Genomic DNA, 5,362 nt, shown 5'->3' with positions numbered 1-5,362 from the left:
ACTGTGTTCTCTAAACAGAGAGAAGACCAAATTCCAGTCTGGTACCAGCTTACTGTTAATAACAAAATTTGTTTATCTGCTTATTCTTAAAGTCTTTCCTGTAAATCTTGAAGAACTAGCAGTACTTTTTTAAAGGCATGAGAGAAAAACCATAGAAGACATGTTTAAAATCTGATTCTATTGCAATTGACAAAGAAACGTGGTCATCATACTTTAAAATGATAACTAGAATTATAATTGACCATATTTTATCAGGGCATATCAGATCTATATGAATTTCACATAATTTTAGGATATCTATATTAGTAACATCAACCATACAGTATAACCTGAAAAGATTTATCACCCCTTCAACAGTATTTCTCATGTAATTTAACATGTCCAGTGAACCCAGGTAGGTTAATAGCTCTTTGGGATGTCTCAGAGGTCCTCCAAAGCATCCCAAAGTTAGCTAGAAATCAACTTATTTAGGAATTTTTGTCAATAAATGTCAGAAGGGTTTATAACATTCAGTCAGGTAAGATCATATAAGTTACTGTGAAGTAATAGTTATTCACTTAGCCAAAGTTAACAAAAGATTTCAAAGGTGAATAAAGAACAGATCAATTAAGAGGTAAAGAAACTTAAATCTATTATTAAAAGCAGTTTAACATCTGAAGAAAGTATGTCCTCTTAACAGAGAGAAAGGCCGAATTTAAGTTTTGCACTGGCTAACTTTAAACTTATTTGAAAGTGAAAGTGAAAGTGAAGTCACTCAGTCTTGTCCAACTCTTTGTGACCCCATGGACTGTGGCCTACCAGGCTCCTCCGTCCATGGGATTTTCCAGGCAAGAGTACTGGAGTGGGTTGCCATTTCCTTCTCCAGAGGATCTTCCCAACCCAGGGATCGAACCTGGGTCTCTGCATTGTAGGCAGATGCTTTACCATCTGAGCCACCAGGGAAGTCATAAACTTATTTAGGTAAACTTAATTAAATTTATTTTAAACTTAATCAGTCCTAACCATGCACAAAACTTTTTTTAGGGTCCACTTTCCACAAAACTTTTAATCACTTTCTGTAACAGCCACCTTAAATCAGACCTACTTTTTTTTTCCCTTTATAAAATATAATTTTATTTTTTATATCTTCTTTATTAAAAACATACATCCTACTTCCTTATTAGATCAGCAAACATTAACACTAGATATTTAATATTGACTATTTCCCAGTTTATGTGAATCTGAAATTTATTTAGGTTAATTTTTCTTATAGTTAGAATTGTTTGATTTATAAGCACTTACTTTTCTTTAGGCCAATTAAATTAGAACTCATTTACAACTTCAAAAATATTATCAGAAAAAAACAAAAGACATACACTGAGACATACATAAATCCAGATAGATAGAGAGAGATCTTACAGTTTTCTGTTTGAGATTTAAAATATCTATTTGACCCCTTTTTTTCTTTGCTTGAAGTTTCTAATTTGCCCAAGGCTGAGGTCTGAGGCAAAGTGGGCTGTGTATTTCAAGGACATGGAAAGGGTTAACTTCAAGCTTTTTCCTAGGCAGGCCTTTTAACAAGCTAGTTGTTTTAAATTGCATATGCAAAAAGAATTGGCTTTGCAGTTTCCAAAAAAAAAAAAAAAATTATCTCACTCTGTTCAATCAGCAATCACACACTCACAATCTTTCAGAGGCTATCACCATGCCTCCCTTCTCCTGAGTCCCCAGGTTTCCTGTGTTGCTCCTTTCCTGGGAGCCCAAGGAGGTGATCAGTCTCTTCTACCCGTTGGGGTAGGTTCCTGCCTGGGGACTGGCCCAGGAGCCTTACCTTATCCTGTGGCTGTTCCTGGTGAGTTGGTCCATCCCTCCAAAGAGTCCGGTAGGGGCTCGGCCATCTGGAGAGGCGGAACATCAGTCCGAAAGAGAACCCAGAATACCGTCAGGTGGCGTGCCTCCTTGTTCATCCCAGGGTTCCTTCCTTCCAGCCCTGCCAAGCCACCAGTCTGACTCGTCAAGGGAACTCCGGAAATGTTGCAGAAACCAGTACTCCAGAAACCAAGCACCACACTCGGAGAGTTGGAGAACTCAGGTTTGTTACGCTGGCGGGCCCAGAGGAGTTAACACTCCAAGCTCTGAGCCCGGAACAAAGGGGTTAAGGGTTTTTTATACGTGGACAGGCATGATTAATCGGGTTTGCGGGTTTGCAGGGACTAGGGCAATTGCAAAGAGCAGGACAAGGGTGAGTGAAATAAGCTCCAGTTCCTAGTGTTGTGAGTCCCCACTTTCTGAGACTTACCTTATCTAGACTTTGAAAGGTGCAAGCTGGGTTACAGAGGCAGAAGGAGCAGGAGGTTATGTATAATTTTAACTTTTCTTCTTCACCCTCATAGCTCAGTTGGTAGAGAATCTGTCTGTTATGCAGGAGACCCAGTTTCGATCCCTGGGTCAGGAAGATCCCTGGAGAAGGAAATGGCATTCCACTCCAGTATTCTTGCCTGGAGCATCCAATTGACAGAGGAGCCTGGCAGGCTACAGTCCATGAGGTTGCACGACTTGTACACGACTTAGTGACTAAACCACCACCTAGTAAGTAAAATGTGTCTCTGAGTTCTGTGAGCTGCTCCAGCAAATTAATCAAATTCAAGGAGAGGTTGTGGGAATCTCTGATTTATGGCCAGTCAGAAGGACAAGTAGCAACCTGGATTTGCAACTGGTATCTGAGGTCCAAGGAGAGAATCTTTGGCATCTATAGTTTATAGTTTGTAGATCAGAAGCACAGGTGAATAACTTGGACTTGCAACTGCTATCTGAAGCTAGGGGAATAGTCTTGTGGAGCTGAGCCCTTAACCTGTGAGACCTGATGCTATCTCCAGGTAGATAATGTCAGAACTTACTAAAATTGGGACTTTCCTGGTAGTCCAGTGGCTAAGACTCTGTGTTCCCAATGCAGGGGGCCTGAGTTTAATCCCTTGTTAGGGAACTAGATCCCAATGCAGCAATTAAGAGTTAATTTGTCACAACTAAAATCCTTAATGCTGCAACTAAGACCTGGCTCCATCAAAATAAATAAATGAATGAATATATGAATGAATGACATAAAAAAAAGAATTTACATGAACTTTACATGAACTGTAGGTCACCCAGCTGGTGTCCAAGCATTACTTGCTGATATAAGGGAACCATGTCCCACTCACATGCATGATTAAATTGTGGACCAGAACTCAAATTAGATATCTTCCCTTACTACCTATTTCTATGTAACCTGGTGTTAACCAGCACATCTGGTTGATTCACTCATTTACCCATATTTATTGAGCACCTACTACATGACGGGCATCGTTCTAATAGCTAAGAATATAGTACTAAACAACTACCAATAGGTCCATGTTTTCATGAAGTTTTAGTCATGTGGGGCATACAGATAAAGTACAAGTAAATAGCAGGATGATTTTACATAGGAAAAATAACTATTAAGAGGACGAAAATTCAGGATGGAGCTGGTGTAGTTTGGGTAGTCAGTGTCTCCAATGAGGAAGTGATTCAGAGCTGAGACCACAGCTCAAGCCAGAATTCTATAACAAATAGGCAGTAAATCTCTGTAAGAAGAGGAATTTCCTATCCTGCTCTATGTTAAAGGAGCAGGAGGTTTTGTGAATAAAATAAGCCTGGATAAAAATGTACTTCTGTAAGACAAACTTGAGCTGTCACATCACTCTTTCTCACCGAATTCCTTGACTTTAGGTAAGCAATAAAACTTTCCTAGGGAACCATTGTGACAGCTAGGAGAAAGGACCAATAATAGGGCCCAAATTTATGACGTTTTCCTATGCACCATCTTAAAATGGGAACTTTGGAAAGCACAGAATTGGGTATGTGGCTATTGTTCTTTTTCACCGGCAAGAAAATTGAACTTCTTCCAGCCCCGCCCTTTCCTTGAATGTCCATGTCTCCAAAACAATCATTATGTGGCCAGCAGTGGGGTCCTCCTCACTGAGTGTGAAGATGGGCTGTCCATGAGGTCCAAGGCTGGTACCACTGTTTCTGGGTTCATTAGGCATTTATTCAACTGGAGCCATCCCCATTCTGACTGCTTCAGGCCAATGGATCTGTCCACTGTGGCTATTTCTCCCTCTCTCCCCTAATATCTCTCCCTCATTGCTTTAGTATGTCTTCAAGGAGTTTCTTTCTCTTCTCTTCTCAGTGTGTTACTGGGGGAATGTTTTTCTTGAGTCTTCACTTAAAGAGAATTATGAGCCACTGGAAAAACGCTCATCTGTTGATTAGGTTTTTTCTCCATTTTGGGGAAAGCAAATGACTGAAATATAAATTTGATTTGAATAGTTCTTAAATATCTTTTTTTCAACATTGACGGGAATTTTGCTTCTGCATTTTGATTTTGTACATTTAAAAAGTGAACCAGAAAGACTCTTAACCATTAAAAGTAGAAATTGCAAGACTCAATCTAAATACAAACCAGCAAAAGTGATTATGATAAAATGTCTTTTTGCATGTCTGATCTGTAAACACATTTAATAGCCCACTCAGACTATGACGGTATTATTATTGCAAGTAACATATTCTTGGAAGGTGAGTCCAAAATTCACATTTTAACTGTTCTGAAGATTTGAAAAGATTGTCAAATGTGGCTTTAAAAATTGCAACAACAATATATACCTGCTTATTAATATAAATAAAGAATTTGGAGAAAAAAAGAAAGGGAAAAGTATTTATATTTTTGCTAATGGGTGAGGCATGCATCAATCTAAAGAAGTAGTCTCATATTTCATAAAAAGCATAATATGATGTTACTCCAGATTACTGGTAGGTGTCAAAATTATTCTGTCTATTCTCACATTGTTCAGGAGTAAGAGAATTCTTTTCCTATGCTGTCACTACTAAAGTATTCTAAATACCCTCATCCTCTGAGTGGTCCAATGGATGGATTCCTTTCCACACGAGTTAGTTTGTGTAGCTGCTGCTGCTGCTAAGTCACTTCAGTCGTGTCCGACTCTGTGTGACCCCATAGACGGCAGCCCACCAGGCTCCGCCGTCCCTGGGATTCTCCAGGCAAGAACACTGGAGTGGGTTGCCATTTCCTTCTCCAGTGCATGAAAGGGAAAAGTGAGAGAGAAGTCACTCAGTGGTGTCCAACTCTTCGCGACTCCATGGACTGCAGCCTACCAGGCTCCTCCATCCATGGGATTTTCCAGGCAAGAGTACTGGAGTGGGGTGCCATTGCCTTCTCTGAGTTTGTGTAGAGCCCTATATAATTGTCAAAGCAAAGACACATCACTTCAAACAAGATGCTGAGGATGAAACTTGAAGGCAACTGGAAGACCCACTAGATGATGACTCAGAAAGCAGCCAGTTCCCTTGAACT

General features: G+C 39.9%; 1 non-coding gene across 1 annotated transcript; it reads right to left on the bottom strand.

The window, feature by feature from the left end:
* Positions 1 to 871: 871 nt before the first annotated feature.
* Positions 872 to 942, bottom strand: TRNAC-ACA (transfer RNA cysteine (anticodon ACA)). Its single transcript has one exon. It is a non-coding gene; the product is annotated as a tRNA-Cys (tRNA).
* Between the last annotated feature and the right edge of the window lie 4,420 nt (positions 943 to 5,362).

Source organism: Giraffa tippelskirchi, chromosome 1 (genome assembly GCF_054371585.1).
Source record: "Giraffa tippelskirchi isolate mGirTip1 chromosome 1, T2T-mGirTip1v1.2.pri, whole genome shotgun sequence".
NCBI classification, from domain to species: Eukaryota; Metazoa; Chordata; class Mammalia; order Artiodactyla; family Giraffidae; genus Giraffa; species Giraffa tippelskirchi.
Note: the sequence above shows the minus strand (reverse complement) of the source record. Positions and strands in the feature narration are given on the sequence as shown.